We start from the raw sequence: 17,395 nt of genomic DNA on the forward strand, positions 1-17,395 counted from the left end.
CACAAGTGGTGAAGCAGGGCTGCAGGTGTCTCTCTGTCTCTCTCCCTCTCTATCACTCCCTTCCCTCTCAATTTCTGATAGTCTCTATCCAACAAATAAAGATTTAAAAAAAAAAAGTCTTTACTAACCAGCCGAGGACTGACTCCCAGCAAAGGTGTTGCCCATTGTTTCCAACACCATTTGTTGAAAAGACTCTGCTTTCCCCATTTAATAGTCTGAGCCCCTTTGTCAAAGATTAGATGTCCATAGGTGTGGGGGCTCACATCTGGGATCTCAATTCTATTCCACTGGCCAGTGTGTCTATTCATGTTCCAGTACCAAGCAGTTTTGATGACAATGGCCCTAGAATACAATTTGAGATCTGGGAGTGTGATGCCTCCGGTTCTGTTCTTTTTTCTAAAGATTGTTTTGGCAATTCTAGGCCTTTTCTGGTTCCAGATAAACATTTGTAGCATTTTTTCTATTCTCCTAAAACATGTGCTTGGGATCTTGATGGGGATAGCATTAAATTTGTAGATGGCTCTGGGTAATATATTCATTTTGATGATGTGAATTCTTCCAACCTATGAACATGGAATATCTTTCCACTTTTTTGTGTCTTTTTCAATTTATTTGAGTAGTGACTCATAATTTTCAGTATACAAGTCTTTCACTTTTTTGGTTAGGTTTACTCCTAGATATTTTATTGTTTTTGTTGCTATAGTAAAAGGAATTGATTTCTCAATTTCAATTTCTTCTAACTTAGTGTTTGCATAGAGGAATGCCACTGACTTTTGAATGTTAATTTTGTAGCCTGACATCTTACAGTATTGCCTGATGATTTCCAAAAGCTTCTTGCTGGATTCCTTAGGTTTTTCCATGTATACTATCATGTCATCTGCAAAAAAGGAGAGTTTGACTTCTTCTCTTCCAATCTGTATCCCTTGAATTCCTTGCTCCTGTCTGATTGCTATGGCAAGAACTTCCAACACTATGTTGAATAGTAATGGTGATAGTGGGCAGCCCTGTCTAGTACCTGATCTGAGTGGAAATGCTTCCAGTTTTCACCATTGAGTATGATGTTGGCTGTAGGTTTGCTATATACAGACTGCACTATCTTGAGGAATTTTCCGTCTATTCCCATTTTTTGTAGTGTTTTGATCATAAAGGGATGTTGTATTTTGTCAAAGGCTTTCTCTGCATCTATTGATATAACCATGTGGTTTTTGGTCTTGCTTTTGTTGATGTGGTGGATCACATTGATTGATTTACGTATATTAAACCAACCTTGTATGCTTGGGATAAACCCCACTTGGTCATGATGAACAATCTTTTTGATATACTGCTATATCCGGTTGGCTAGAATTTTGTTCAATATTTTCGCATCTATGTTCATCAGAGATATTGGTCTGTAGTTTTCTTTTTTGGTTGTGTCCCTGTCTGCTTTTGGTATCAGGGTGATGTTGGCTTCATAGAAGCTGGCAGGGAGTATTTCAGTGTCTTCAATCTTCTGGAAGACTTGTAAAAGTAGAGGTAGGTATTGGTTCTTCTTTGAAGGTTTTGTAGAATTCATTTGTAAAACCATCTGGTCCAGGACTTTTACTTTTGGGGAGATTTTTGATAACTGTTTCAATTTCATTAGATGTGATGGGCCTGTTCATTTTATCCACTTCCTCTTGACTTAGTTTTGGAAGTTGGTAGGTATCTAGGAAATCGTCCATTTCTTCCAGGTTCTCTAGCTTGGTGGCATATAGTTGTTGATAGAAGCCTCGCATGATATGTTGAATTTCTGCGGTGTCTGTTGTGATATCTCCTCTTTCATTTAGTATCAGATTTATTTGGGTCTTTTCCCTTTTCTGTTTTGTGAGTCTGGCTAAAGGTTTGTCGATTTTGTTTACTCTTTCGAAGAACCAACATTTACTTTTGTTGATCTTTTGTATGGTTTTCCTATTCTTAATGTTATTTATTTCTGCCCTAACTTTAGTGATTTCTGTCCTTCTGGTTGCTTTAGGGTTCCTTTGTTGTTCTTCTTCTAGGTCTTTTTTTTTATTTTATTTATTTATTCCCTTTTGTTGCCATTGTTGTTTTATTGTTGTAGTTATTATTGATGTCATTGTTGTTGGATAGGACAGAGAGAAATAGAGAGAGGAGAGGAAGACAGAGAGGGGGAGAGAAAGACAGACACCTGCAGACCTGCTTCACCGCCTGTGAAGGGACCTGCCTGCAGGTGGGGAGCCGGGGGCTCGAACCGGGATCCTGACACCGGTCCTTGAGCTTAGCGCCACCTGCGCTTAACCCACTGTGCTACAGCCCGACTCCCCTTCTTCTAGGTCTTTAAGATGTGTAATCAGGCTGTTTATTTGTGCTTTTTCTTGTTTCCTAATGTGTGCTTGTATAGCTATGAACTTCGCTCTTAGGACTGCTTTAGCTGTGTCCCAAATATTTTGATAGCTTGTGTCTTCATTTTCATTGAACTCTCGAAACATTTTGATTTCTTCCTTGATTTCCTCTTTGACCCAGAAGTTGTTAAGAAGTGCCAGAAGCTATTTCTCTGCTTGATAGAAGATAAGCCTTGAAACAACAGAAGCCCTCGAGATAAGTTTCTAATTCCCGTAAGAAAGATGTTTACCAGAAACTAAGTGACATACCATATAGTTATATTAACATACCATATAGTTATAGTTTAACAGAAATAGTTGTAAGGGACCCTCCACCACGATCTCTGTCTCTCCCTTCCCCCTATGCTCTCCCTTCCCCAAAGCCTTAAAATGCCTGTGAACACAATAAAAATTTGCAGCTTGATCAGAGTCATGTCTTGCTGTCATTTCTTGTGTCTCCTGTCCCTTTCATTCCAGGTTTCATGGGTTTCTAGCCCCTGTTCACTGCCCCGCTGGCCGGGGCATTCTGGTGCCCGAACGTGGGGCGAAGAAGCCTTCTGGAGACCTAGGAACACTGCTGATCAAGAGGATAGGCGTATCCAAAATTCACTGATCCACCGCGGCCGAGGGGGTAATGCAAAGGCTCGCATAGATCGCCACGGAACTTCCAGGCTGTGAGTCGCATCTGGAGGAGTGTCACAGCGGCGAGGTAAGCACTACCATGGGAAATGAATTTGGTAAAGAAGACTTGTTTATTAAAGGACTCAAGGAGTCCCTCAAGACACGAGGAGTAAGGGTTAAGAAAAAAGATCTCAAGAAGTTTTTTTTTTATTTTGTGAGTGATGTTTGTCCATGTTTTCCCTTAGAGGGGACTATTGATGAAAAAAGATAGGCTAGAGTAGGAAACTGTTTAAGAGATTTTTATGAGACCTTTGGTCCAGAAAAGATTCCAGTCCAGGCTTTTCTTATTGGAATTTAGTAAATGATATACTCAAAGTCTATAAGCATTGTCCTGATGTGCAGTGAGTCATGAGAGAGGGAGAAAAAGTCTTACAGGGACATTCCCGGCTACCTTCTGTTTGTGAGTCTGTCTCTATTCCCATGCCTGATTCAGGAGACCCGCCCCTCAGGCCACCTGCTAAGTGCCCTCCAGTTAAGATTTACCCTTGTTTGACAACCTTAAGACCCCCCCACAACTAGCACGAAAAACAGCTTCCCTTAGATAATTAATAGAAGAAAAATGAGAACATTTACAATTAGTTAAAGAACTGTGGGCTCTTGATTTGGCATTATCTTAAAATTATCCAGCCAAAAAGATCCAGCTTTTTTCCCCTCTACTCTCAGAAAGCGTTAAAACAGTTCTGAGTGAGATCTTATCTGGCTAGCAAGTTATTCTTTAAAGAAAGAATGAAATCAATCAAACAAGACGTTCTCTTTAACTTAAAAGCTATTAATCAGAGAACCAGTACACACTTTTGATAGAAATTTAATGATTTGTTTCTTTAAAACTATAAAATGTACCTTAGCCTAGAAAAAGAACTTTCAAAGATTTTTCTCCGCGCTTCTCCATGCATGGCGGTAAACTAAGCCTGCCTGTTCCACCCGCACAGCCAATCACAGCACAGAGCTCCTGCTCCACATATTGGCAAACACTTCAGTCAATCATTCTTAGCCACAAACGCTCCTCCTGGGAGGCTCCTAGAAATCCAAAAGCCGCTTTTCAAAGGGAAAATTTTTCTTTTCACCAAGAATGTCTGTTTTAAGTCTGTACCTTGTTTTCATTAATGTGTGTTAATCCCTAAGTAACTAAAGTTTGTTTTAAGTTTTAAATAATATTTAGTTAAGCTAAATGTGGTTTTAAAGATCCTGACTCATAGAGTTGGCACACCTTTACCAAAGTAAAATATAGGACAGTTTCGTCCTTCTGATAACTAATATCAGCATCAATTCATTAGTTAAAAGATTTTCTGAGATTTCTAGGCGTGGTAAAACGCCTCTGCAGTCTCTCTCACTCTTGTAAAAATTCTAAATATTACCAGCACCCCAATACCAACTGCCACTATTTGTTAATTTATTAATTCCATGCTTGAACTGGCTTTCTAATAACCCAGTCAGTGTAGAGCAGTGGCCTTGCCAAGAAAAAAAGGGTTAAACATGATATTCCTGGCCTGATAAAAAAAATTTTTTTCTGATAAAAAATTTTTATTCAACAGATGTGATTCAACAAAATTATTTAGTGTAAAATGGTCATCTAAAAATGTTAATAAATTTTATTTTGAACATTTCAGCTATAAGGTTTATGTTAGCCTTTTAAATTACCTATCCAAATCAAAGTGAAAGATCAATTAAGTTGTGTACCCACCCTTGTTCATAGCTGCCCTAAGGGTGTAATAGCTTTGTGATAAACAAAGATCCTAACAAACAAAGTTTAACATTTTACTTAAAATTGTTTAAGACTGGCTTGGGTTAGTAAAAGATAACACAATGGTTATGTTAATTATTTACATGCCAGAGGCTTTTGCTCTGGTTTTCCTCTTTATATCTTTCTGCTTTAAAAAATTATCTGGTTTGTTTTAAGACGGTGTCAGAGATTTATTCTTGGCAAATGGTGTTTTTGGTCTGATAGAAGATTTGTTTTGGCAAATCCTGATTTAACAAAATTATTATTTTGAACATTTAAACTATGAGGTTTTATTTTAGCCTTTTAAGTTGCCATATTAGAGTTCTAAAGAGCAAAATATATTAAGAGTTTTATATCTATGCTTACTCATGATAGCCTTGTGATGAGTAAAGATCTTAGTAAACTAAAGGTATAATAGTGTGCTTAAACTGTCTAATCAGTTTAAAATAATGCTAAAAAATGGTAAACATTTTATCATGTCAACACATTAGGTATTGACTTTCTATAACATATTAGTATATTCTAATAAAGAGCCTTCTAAAATCATATGAAAGAACTCAAGCCAATTCTCACCATTAGATCATCAATTAAGTTGGTACAAGTTCTCTCCCTAAGTAAATAATTATAGGTACATCTGCACATGAAGAACTGACTGCTCATATGGTAAGATTTAATACTAAACATTTTTCATTTTTTTATTTATGGGTGTGTGATGACTCCTAAAGTCACTCATATCCTAAAATTTTTCTCATTTTTTTACAAGCCTCTTAAAACTTTAACGCTTGACCTGCCATACTGAGAGCACTTTACTGGCTCCTGCATTGTTTAATTAAGATCTTGCTATTCAGACTTTTAAGATTAATCTCCATTGATAAAAGCCAATGCTCTCTGGCAGATTGATGTAATTCACCTGCCCATGTTTAGTAAACAAAAACCTTTTTTTTCTCAGTTGATATTTTTTCCAAATTTATGTGGGCTACAGCTCAAACAAGAAAAACTAAAACCCTTAAGGTCAATTAATAAAAAAAAAAAAAGAAGGGGAATGCACCCCCCAGTATTCAGTTGGCTAATGTGTCAATGAAGTAACTATAATAAACCTTCTTAATATTTACAAAAATTCGAATTGTTCATTTATTGTATCTCATTGACAAAGCCACCCACTTTTCCAGTCACAGAGACATATTCTTTTTCTCTTTTTCAACACTGGATGTCCATGTTTGTTTTAATTTTATTATGGTGGATGACATTATTGCTCTTGCAAAATCCACAGAGTCCCTGTTGGCAAGTCCTTACCACAAAGGACGCCATGGCAGTATATAGTCCAGCTAACCTCACCAGCCTATCCAAGTCTTCTCTTTCTGCTGACCTACCACTGCTGACTTCATCTTTGCATGTTTATTGACTGCTCACTTTTCTCAAAATATTCCTCATGTTCAAGGAACCTCACCTAATGTGTATGCACCTCCTCTGTGTTTTGGTAAACACCATCCTATATTTTCATGTCAATTCTTCTCTACCTGGTCCTTGCCTCCTAGTTTTGTTTGTTCCACAACTGACCCTCTATGAAGAAGAAAAATTTCATCATTTGGCGCTGACAACCACCAGAGGACCAGATGTGCTGTGTTTCTTCCCCTGGACATAACATCCACTGACTGCTTCCCTTAGACTTGCTGGTGGCACGCTAGGAGACTATATATATTCCTCCCATGAATTTTCTGACAAATTACAACAGGTTATAGACTCCACCACAAATAGTCTTGAGTCACTACAGAGCCCCTTATGGGACCCTTCTTGATTAGTCTTTTGTTAATGATTACCTTAGGACCCTTTATTTTCAATAAGATTACTGATTTTATAAAACGGCAGATTGACTCCTTGGCATCAAAACCTTTGCAAATACATTATCACAGACTTGATTTGGCTGACAGAGGCCTGGCTGAACCTGAGGGTGACAGACCTCCTTTTCGGATGGCATAAAACTCAGAATTATGCATTGAGGCATCCAACATTAGCAGGGCAAGTACACCAGTAAGGGGTATAAGGCAAAGCACTGCAGGAGGAGGACCTTATAGTCCACCTCTGAGTCCCCCGTGACGCAAACCTGATTTGCATGGAGGTTGGTGTCAGCAACAAAAAACTTCTGCTTTGAAGTTGTCTGCACCCTGGAAACCGTGGCTCTCCCTCCCTTCCCCAAAAAGACACCAAGGGCCTTAAGATGCGGGAAGATTGTTTTTACATTCACCCCGCGGGAGGAATTGGGTCAATACTTCCCCCCTCTGCTTATGCCCACCAAACCTGTTGTTAAGTTCTCTGCCCCTCAGCCTCAATTTCCTGCTTCAGTTAAATTATAACGAAAGGAGGAGATGCCAGAAGCCATTTCTCTGCTTGATAGAAGCTAAGCCTTGAAACAACAGAAGCCCTCGAGATAAATTTCTATTCCTGTAGGAAAGATGTTTACCAGAAACTAAGTGACATACCATATAGTTATAGTGACATACCATATAGTTATAGTTTAACAGAAATAGTTGCAAGGGACCCTCCACCGTGATCTCTGCCTCCCCTTTCCCCTTATGCTCTCCCTTCCCCAAAGCCTTAAAATGCCTGTGAACACAATAAAATTTTGCAGCTTGATCAGAGTCATGTCTTGCTGTCATTTCTTGTGTCTCCTGTTCCTTTAATTCCAGATTTCGTGGGTTCCTAGCCCCTGTTCACCGCCCCGCTGGCCGGGGCAAAGAAGTGTACTGTTGAGCTTCCACATTTTGGCACTGTTACTAATATTTTGTTGATTGTTAAGTGTTAGTTTAATTCCACTGTGGTCTGAGAAGATTCTTGGGATGATTTCAATGCTCTTGAATTGGCTGATGCTGTCTTTCTGGCCTAATATATGGTCTATACTTGAGAATGACCCATGTGGATTTGAGTAAAATGTGTATTCCAGTTTCTTGGGAATGACTCTGAAAATGTCCAATAGTTCTAGTTTATCTATCTCTTCATTTAGCTCCCTTATGTCTTTACTGATTTTCTTCCTGGATGATCTGTCAAGTTGAGAGAGTGGGGTATTGAAGTCCCCTACAATGACTGTGTTGCTATTAATATATTGTTGTAGCTCTTTCAGTAGAAGTTTGATGTATTTAGATGGCTTCTCATTGGGTGCATAGATATTAATAATTGTTAAGTCCTCTTGATTGACTGATCCTCTGAGCATTAAGTAGTGTCCATTCTTATCTTTTTTAATCTTATCTATTTTAAAGTTTATCATGTCAGATATGAGAATAGCTGTTCCTGCCCTTTTTTGTGGGCCATTGGCTTGTATGATAGTTTTTCATCCTTTCACTTTAAGTCTTGTTGAGTTAGGTGGGTTTCCTGTTAGACAGCATATTGTTGGGTTGTGTTTTCTGATCCATCTTCCTACTCTGTGTCTTTTAATAGGTGAATTCAGGCCGTTGACATTTATTGATATCAAAGATTGAAGATATTTTAATCCCATTCTTAAAGAGTTTTAGAGTTTTTTGATATATGTCCTATTTGTGGTGGTCTGGTTGTTTATAGGAGACCTTTCAGAACTTCTTTCAGGGCAGGCTTGATGATGGTTGATTCCTTCAACTGTGGCTTGTCTGAGAAGGTTTTGATGCTTCCATCTAGTCTGAATGACAGTCTAGCAGGATACAGTATTCTTGGCTGAAAGCCTTTCTCATTGAGCACTCGATAGATATCTTGCCATTCTCTTCTGGCCTGTAGTGTTTGTATGGAGAAGTCTGCTGCTAATCTTATGGGTTTTCCTTTGTAGGTGACTCTTTGTTTTTCTCTTGCAGCCTTGAGGATCCTTTCTTTATCCTTATTCCTTTCCATTCTAAGTATGATATGTCTTGGTGTCTTTAGGTCTGGGTTAATTCTGTTTGGGACCCTCTGGGCTTCTTGAATCTTTATGTCTTTGATGTTGTCTAGACTAGAGAAGTTTTCAGCTATTAAGGCCTGGAGAATGCTTTCTTCCTCTCCTTCTCTTTCTTCCTCTGGTATGCCAATAATGCATATATTGTTTCTTTTGAAGTCATCCCATAGGACTCTGTTGTTGTTTTCAGCATCTCTTAATCTCTTTTTGAGATCTCTTACTTCTTTTTTAGTTGTCTCTAATTCATCCTCAATCTTGCTAATTCTGTCTTCAGCCTCATTGATTCTATTCTCTCTGCCCTCTACTGTTTTCTGGAGTTCATCTATTTTGTTGCCCTGCTCTGATACTGTTTTAGCTTGTTCAGCTAGTTGCATTCTTAGCTCAGCGATTTCAGCTTTCAGCTCTATAATAACCATGAGATAATTAGTATTTTCTTCCATATTCTCATTTGTTGTTCCTGCATTTCTGATTATAATTTTTTCAAATTCTTTACTCACTCCTGTTATTATTTCCTTAGCTAATGTTTGGATGTTGAACTCGTTATTTTGTGCTTCACCCTCTGGAGGACTTTTAGCTGGACTCTTGTCCTGGTTCGATTCTCCAATATTTTTTCTTGTTGTTTTAACCATTTTATATATTATATTATGAGTTCCCTTTATCAGTACTTTTCAAATTATTGATCACTATTGCCTGGATTGCCTTTTGTCTAAGTAAGTTAATTAAAGGGTTCACAGTGGTGGAAGTTAACATTTATTTCAATCCCTGAGTTGGAGCTCAGTGGTTTAAAAGCCTCTTTCTTTTTTTTTTTTTTTCCTTCCCTGTAGGCTATGGGAGCCTGAGGGCTTTTAAACTATCAATAGGCTTCCTAGCTTAATCACTGACTTCTGACCAAGAGATAAAGTAGGGTGTGGCAGAGATAATCCAGTGGTTATGCAAAAAGACTTTCACAGCCCCTTAACTATGCCACTGAAGTATAGGTCTTCTGAGTTTCCTGGTTAGATCTCTGTCCCCTGGTGTCCCTTCCTGTTGCTGCTCCAGATTCGGTGATTTACTGGGTTCCTGTGGTCATTCTAGTCCTGTCTTGTTTTGGTCCCGGGTGGTCTCCTTTGGTATTCCTAGTTGATCCAGGAGAGGAGAGAAGAGGATAGGAGAGGAGAGAAAGTGATCTGCTGCTCGTAGCTCCACCTCCTGCCATTTTTCTTTCTTTCTTCTTCTTTTTTTTTTTCTAAAGATAGGAGAGGGAAAGAACCAGACATCCCCCTGGTACATGTGCTGCCGGGAATTGAACTCAGGACCTCATGGCTTGAGAGAACCATGTTTTATCCACTGCGCCACCTCCTGGGTCACAAGGCCATTTTTCTCATTTTTGTTGCCCTTGTTGAATTTATTGTTATTGTTGTCATTGCTGTTGTTGTTGGATAGGACAGAAAGAAATTAAGAGAGGAGGGGAAGACAGAGAAGAAAAGAGAAAGACACCTACAGACCTGTTTCACTGCTTATGAAGCGAGGCCCCTGTAGGTGGGGAGCTGGGGGCTCAAACCCAGGTCCTTATACCAGTCTGTGCACTTTGCACCTTTTGCATGTAACCCGCTGCGCTACTGCCAGGCCCCCGTTTATTTATTTATTTATTTATTTATTTTAGGGGGAAAAAGGGTGTCAGGCGGTAGCACAGCAGGTTAAGCGCAGGTGGCTCAAAGCGCAAAGACTGGCATAAGGATCCCAGCTCCCACCTGCAGGGGAGTCGATTCACAGGCAGTGAAGCAGGTCTGCAGGTGTCTATCTTTCCCCCTCTGTCTTTCCCTCCTCTCTCCATTTCTCTCTGTCCTATCCAACAACAATGACATCAATAACAACAGCAATAAAACAAGGGCAACAAAAGGAAATAAATAAATATTAAAAAAAAAAGAAAAAAAGAAATTGAGAGGGGGAGGGGAGACAGAGAAGGAGAGAGACAGAGAGATTTTCAGCCCTGCTTCACCATTTGTGAAGATTCCCCCTGTAGGTGAGGACTGGGGGCTTTAACCTAGTTCTTGCATAAGGTAACACATGAACTCTTTAGGGTTTGCCGTGGCCCAGCCCCTATTTATGTAAATAAATCCTGGTCAGATATTTAATTTATTCAACTATATGAGTCACGGTTTTTAATTTATGAATAAATACGATTTATTTCCCTTTCCCCATTTATTTGTTTTTAAGATTTGTTTATTTGAGAGAATGGAAATGAAGAGAACCAGAACTATGCCACATTTGATGTTAGAGACTATACTCAGGATCTCATATGATTTTTTAAATATTTATTTATGTATTCCCTTTTGTTGTCCTTGTTGTTTTATTGTTGTAGTTATTGATGTCATTGTTGTTGGATAGGACAGAGAGAAATGTAGAGAGGAGGGGAAGACAGAGAGGGGGAGAGAAAGATAGACACCTGCAGACCTGTTTCACCACCTGTGAAGTGACTCCCCTACAGATGAGGAGCCAGGGGCTCGAACCGTGATACGCCAGTCCTTGTGTTTTGCACCACCTGCGCTTAACCTGCTGCGCTACCGCCCAACTCCCAGGACCTCATACTTTTCATACTTTTAAGTCCAAAGGTTTTTTTTTTTTTTTTTTTTTTTTCCTCCAGGGCTATTGCTGGAGCTTGGTGCCTGCATCATGAATCTACTGCTCCTGGAGACTATCCCCCCCCCTTTTTTTGTTGCCCTTGTTGTGGTTATTATTATTGTTGTTGTTATGATGTCATTGTTGGATAGGACAGAGAGAAATGGAGAAAGGAGGGGAAGACAGAGAGAGGAAGAGAAATATAGACACCTACAGACCTGCTTCACCGCTTGTGAAGCAACCTTCCGTGCAGGTGGGGAAACGGGGGCTAGAACCGGGATTCTTACCAGGTCCTTGCACTTCGCGCCTTGTGCGCTTAACCTGCTGCACTACTGCCCGAACCCCCCAAGTCCAAAGTTCTAATTACTGTGCTACCTTCTAGGGCCTGCACCGCCCCTTGTTTCTTTTCTTTTCTTTTTCTTTTCTTTTCTTTTCGTTCCTTCTCTTCTCTTCTCTCTTCTCCTCTTCTTTTCTCTTCTCTCTTTTCCTCTCTTTTCTTTTTTCTTCTTTTTCTTTTTCTCTTCTTTATTTTAACAATTTATTTATTAATGATAAAGAAAGGAGAGAGGGAGGGAATCAGAGTATCACATATAATGCCATAGATTGAACTTGAGATTTCATATGTATGAAGTCTAGCCCCTTTGAAACCTCCTGGGTCATCATCACCCCCATTTTTTTTACTTCAAATAGAAAGAGACAGAATGAGGGAGTTCAGGTAGTGGGGCAGGTTAAGTGTACACATTACAGTGTGCAAGGACCTGGGTTTGAGCCCACTCTCCCAACTGTAGTGGGGACACTTCTCCCATCCTTTTTCAATTTTTCTCTGTCCTATCTAATAAAAATTAGAAAGAAAAAAAAAATGGCTGTCAGGAGCAGTGGATTTGTAGTATTGGCACCAAGCCCCAGCAATAACCCTGGTGGCAATAAAAAATAATGGTTAAGCAAAGAGACTCTCATGCTAGAGGCTCTGAAGTCCCAAGTTCCCACAACCTCTCCCCACCCCATTCACATACCATAAACCAGAGCTGACTAGTGCTCTGGTTAAAAACAAACACCAGGAGTCAGGTGGTAGCACAGCAGGTTAAGTGAATGTGGCAAGTGAAGCAAGGACTGGCTGAAGTGAGGATCCTGGTTCAAGTCCCCGGCTCCTCACCTGCAGGGGAGTCGCTTCACAGGCGGTGAAGCAGGTCTACAGGTGTCTGTCTTTCTCTCCCCCTCTCCGTCTTCCACTCCTCTCTCCATTTCTCTCTGTCCTAACAACGATGACATCAACAACAACAAAAACAATAATAATAATAAAACACCATGAAGCACAAGGACTGGCACAAGCATGCTGGCCCAAGGATGCTGGTTTCAGCCCCTAGCTCCCCATCTACAGGGTGTCACTTCATGGGGGTCACTTCACAAGTGGTGAAGCAGGTCTGTTTATCTTTCTCTTTCCCTCTGTCTTCCCCTCCTGTCTTGATTTCTCTCTGTTGGTTTGGTACTCCCATGTGATTCTAGAATTACCTGGATCATGTTCATGGTAAGGCCTGAGCCCTACCAGTGAGCTATCTTTTTTCCTCCAGGATTATCGCTGGGGCTTGGTACCTACACTATGAATCCACTGCTTGCGGAGACCAGTTTTTCCTTTTTTTTTTTTTAAGATTAAAAAAAAAATTTATTTATTCCCTTTTGTTGCCCTAGTTGTTTTATTGTTGTAGATATTATTATTGTTGTTGTCATTGTTTCATAGGACAGAGAGAAATGGAGAGAGGAGGGGAAGAGAGAGAGGGGGAGAGAAAGACAGACACCTGAAGACCTGCTTCACCGCCTGTGAAGCGACTCCCTTGCAGGTGGGGAGCCGGGGGCTCGAACCGGGATCCTTATGCGGGTCCTTGCGCTTCACACCACTTGCGCTTAACCCATTGTGCTACCACCCCTCCCTTTTTTTAAAAGATTTTATTCATTGATGAGAAAGATAGGAGGAGAGAGAGAACCAGACATCACTCTGGTACATAATGCTGCCGGGGATTGAACTCAGAACCTCGTGTTTGAGACTCATTGTTTTATCAACTGAGCCACCTCCTGGACCACACTTTTTTTTTTCTTTTTGACTATTATTGTTGCTGTTGTTGTTGCTGTTGGATAGTACAGAGAGAAATCGAGAGAGGAGGGGAAGACAGAGGGGGAGAGAAAGACACCTGCAGACCTGCTTCACTGCTTGTGAAGTGACGCTCCTGTAGGTGGAGAGCCCGGGGCTCTAACTGGGATTCTTGAGCCATCCCTAGCCTTTCCTTTCATGCTGTGTGCAATTAACCCACTGCATGTGGCCCACCTCCCCACCCCCATTTTGTTATTATTAATAGTTTTACAATATTGTAAGATTACAATTTATAGCTCCACACCAAACCCACCACCAAAGTTCTGTATCCCCATCCTCCTGCCTCCCAAAGAGAACCACCATAGTTCTCATAAGTTTTTTTTTACAACAGTTTGCTTGTTTCTGTTTTGTTTGGATGATGATGATAATGATTTTGGCAAGTTCATGTAAATCAGATATCTAAATTCCATTTATGAGTGAAACCATCTGGTAGTTGTAGTTCATCTCTTTCCTTATTTTGCTAAGCATAATCACCTCCAGTTCAATGGAATTTGTCCCAAAGGACACAATATTATCTTTTTTGATTACAGAGTAGCATTCCATGAAATACATATCCCATAACTTTTTTGGCCAGTCATCTGATAAAGGGGATTTAGGTTGCTTCTACTTTTTGGCTATTGTGAATAATGCAGCTATGAACATTGGAGTGCATGTGTCCCCTCTAATTAGTGCTTGAGTGTCCACTGGATAAATGCCTAAGAGTGGTATTGCTGGATCATAAGGTAATTTCATTTTTAAAAGATTTTTAAAATATTTATTTTATTACTTATTCCTTTTTATTGCCCTTGTTTTATTGTTATAGTTATTATCGTTGTTGTTATTGATGTCATCGTTGTTGGATAGGACAGAGAGAAGTGGAGAGAGTAGGGGAAGACAGAGAAGGGGAGAGAAAGACACCTGCAGACCTGCTTCATTGCTTGTGAAGCGAGGGGGTCTCGTACTGTGATCCATACGCTGGTCCTTGCGCTTTGCACCACCTGGCTTAACCCATTGCGCTACCACCTAACCCCCCCTTTAAAAAAATTATTTATTTATTTATTCATTCCCTTTTGTTGACCTTCTTGTTTTATTGTTGTAGTAATTGTTATTGATGTCATCATTGTTGGATAGGACAGAGAGAAATGGAGAGAGGAGGGGAAGACAGAGAGGGAGAGAAAGACAGACACCTGCAGACCTGCTTCACTGCCTGTGATGCGACTCCCCTGCAGGCGGGGAGCCAGGAGGCTCAAACCCAGATCCTTACGCCCCTTGTGCTTTGCACCACATGTGCTTAACCTGCTGAGCTGCCATCAGACTCCCCCCTTTTTTTTAAGGACTCCCTAGTCTTCCAAAGGGGCTATACCAGTTTGTATTCCTACCAGCAGTACCGCAGAGTTCCCACAACATCTCCAATAGCTGTCATTTCCTGATTTGTTGATGGAAGCCATTCTCTCAGGTGTGAGATGGTATCTCAGTGTAGTTTTAATTTGCATTTCTCTAATGATAAGTGAAGTGGAGCATTTCTTCATGTGTCTGTGGGGTATGTCTGTCCGTCCATCTGTCCGTCTGTCCCTCTCTCTTTGCCTACAGAGTCATTGCTGGAGGTCAGTGCAGGCACTACGAATCCACTACTCCTGGTGGACATTTGTTTTTTCCCATTTTATTGGACAAGATAGAGAAAAATTTAGAGAGGAAGGGGAGATAGAGAGGTAGAGAGAAAGAGAGATGCCTGCAGATCTGCTTCACCTCTTGAGAAGTGTCCCCCTGGTCCTACTGCAGGTGGGGGTCTGGGGCCTCAAACCAGGATCCTTGTGTGTGGGTCCTTGAGTAATCTGTACTATGTGTATTTAACCAGGTATGCCCTCTGTATCTCTTCTTTAGAAAACTTTCTGTTTACTTCTTTGGCCCACTTTTTTTTTTTTTTTAAGATTTTGTTTATTTATTTTACGTTTTTATTATATTTTATTTATTGAATAGAGACAGGCAGAAATCAACAGGGAAGGGGGAGATAGAGAGACAGAGAGACACCTGCAGCCCTGCTTCATCACTCTGAAGCTTTCCCCATGCAGATGGGGACCGGGGGCTTGAACTCAGGTCCTTCCTTGTGTATTGTAACATGTGAGTTTAACCAGGTGAGCCACCATCCAGCCCCAAGAGTCTCTTTGTATTCTTCTTCTTTCTTTTTTAAACATGTCAGAGAGAATTCTTTTATTTACTTACTTATTCATTCCCTTTTGTTGCCCTTGTTTTATTGTTATAGTTATTATTTTTAAAAAGTATTTTATTTATTTTATTTTTGAGAGAGATGCAGAGAGAGAAAAACACCAGAGCACTGTGCAGCTCTGGTTTATGGTAGTGGGGGGGGGTTGAACCCGGGACTCTGGAGCCTCAGGCATGAAAGTCTCTTTGATAACTGTTATGCTAACTACCCCCGCCCTGTTATAGTTATTATTATCATCATTGTTGGACAGAACAGAGAGAAATGGAGAGAAGAGGGGAAGACATAGAAGGAGAGAGAAAGACAGACACCTGCAGACCTGTTTCACCACTTGTGAAGCAACTCCCCTGCAGATGGGGAGCCAGGGGGTTTGAACCGGGATCCTTACACAGGTCCTTGTGCTTTGAGCCACCTGCGCTTAACCCGCCTGACTCCCTGTATAACTATTATTCTATCTATTCCTGCCCTCTTTTTTCTTTTTCCTTTTTTTTTTTTGGGGGGGGGGAAGCAGGGGCAAAGCCAGCAAAACCCTGGCTGCCCCCAGCCAGGGGGGTCCAGTGGGCACAGGCCGATGGCAGCAGACCCCACAGTTCAGAGGTGGGGGCCAGAAGTCTCAAAGCGGTGCATGGGGTTGATCTCATGGCTGTGAGGCTCAAACGAAAGATGGTGATTGTTTCTCACCACCGGCCTTTTTTTTTTTTTTCTTTCTACTAAAGCACTGCTCAGCTCTAGCATATGGTGATGCTGGGGATTAAACCTAGGGTTTTGGAGTGTTGGGCATGAAAATCTTTTTGCATAACCATTACGCTATCTCCTTCACCCTGTCTCTTTATGTTTCAGTCCACTGGTCAAGCACACAGTGGAAATTATCCCTATCCAGATGGGCTTCATTCTTGGTTTTCTTGTTTCCTTTTGCTCCTTTCCTGGAGCTCTTCTTTTGGGTGGGGTGTGGGAACTGAAGAGTGATTCATCTTTCTGGGAGGGTCCAATACTTATTCCAAGGTCACTTGTGCATTTGACAACTGGGAAGCCTTGCTGGTCCTGCTGTGGCAAAGCTATCTTACTCACTGAAGGAGGCAGAACCCTGGTGGGTTTTTTTTTTCCCCTCAATCTGTAGTCATTGCTCTTTTTTCTAGGCCTAGCAACACCATGATCACTTTCCTCCTGGGCTGACCTAAGGCTATAAAGTATTTTAAGTCTTAGATACCTAGGAAGGTCTCATAGATAGGGGGAAAAGTATTTCCTTACTTGAAACACAGGAATCTTTTCTGATGGTGTTGAAAAAGTAAAGCAAAGCAAAATAGAAGATAAAAGAGACGTAGAACAAAACAAGCAAAACCCACTTTGAGAAATAAACAAAATACAGCTGGTTTCCTCCCATGAAGCTCACAGCACCTTAGCACATTTATGTTTATTTATTTTAAAGATTTATTTGTATTTATTTATTTATTTATTTTCCCTTTTGTTGTCCTTGTTGTAGCCTCGTTGTGGTTATTATTATTGCCATTGTTGATGTTTTTCGTTGTTGGATAGGACAGAGAGAAATGGAGAGAGGAGGAGAAGACAAAGAGGGGGAGAGAAAGATAGACACCTGCAGACCTGCTTCACTGCCTGTTTTCTTCTTCTAGCGTTTGCCCTTCTTCCGTAGCCAGTCAACCGCGTCAGGTTGAGCCTGATGTAAAGTTTCGAGACCTCCTTTGAATCTGGAGAGGTGGCAGTCGTTGACTATGTGGGTCATAGTCTGTCTGGAGCCGCAGGGGCAGTTCGGGTCGTCTCTGGCTCCCCAGCGATGGAACATAGCTGCGCACCG

At 40.8% G+C, this 17,395-nt stretch overlaps 1 non-coding gene across 1 annotated transcript; it reads right to left on the reverse strand.

The window, feature by feature from the left end:
* Positions 1-16,192: 16,192 nt before the first annotated feature.
* Positions 16,193-16,276, reverse strand: LOC132538486 (small nucleolar RNA Z195/SNORD33/SNORD32 family). Its single transcript, XR_009549842.1, has one exon. It is a non-coding gene; the product is annotated as a small nucleolar RNA Z195/SNORD33/SNORD32 family (small nucleolar RNA).
* Between the last annotated feature and the right edge of the window lie 1,119 nt (positions 16,277-17,395).

This window comes from Erinaceus europaeus, chromosome 4 (assembly GCF_950295315.1).
Source record: "Erinaceus europaeus chromosome 4, mEriEur2.1, whole genome shotgun sequence".
Classification (NCBI taxonomy): Eukaryota; Metazoa; Chordata; class Mammalia; order Eulipotyphla; family Erinaceidae; genus Erinaceus; species Erinaceus europaeus.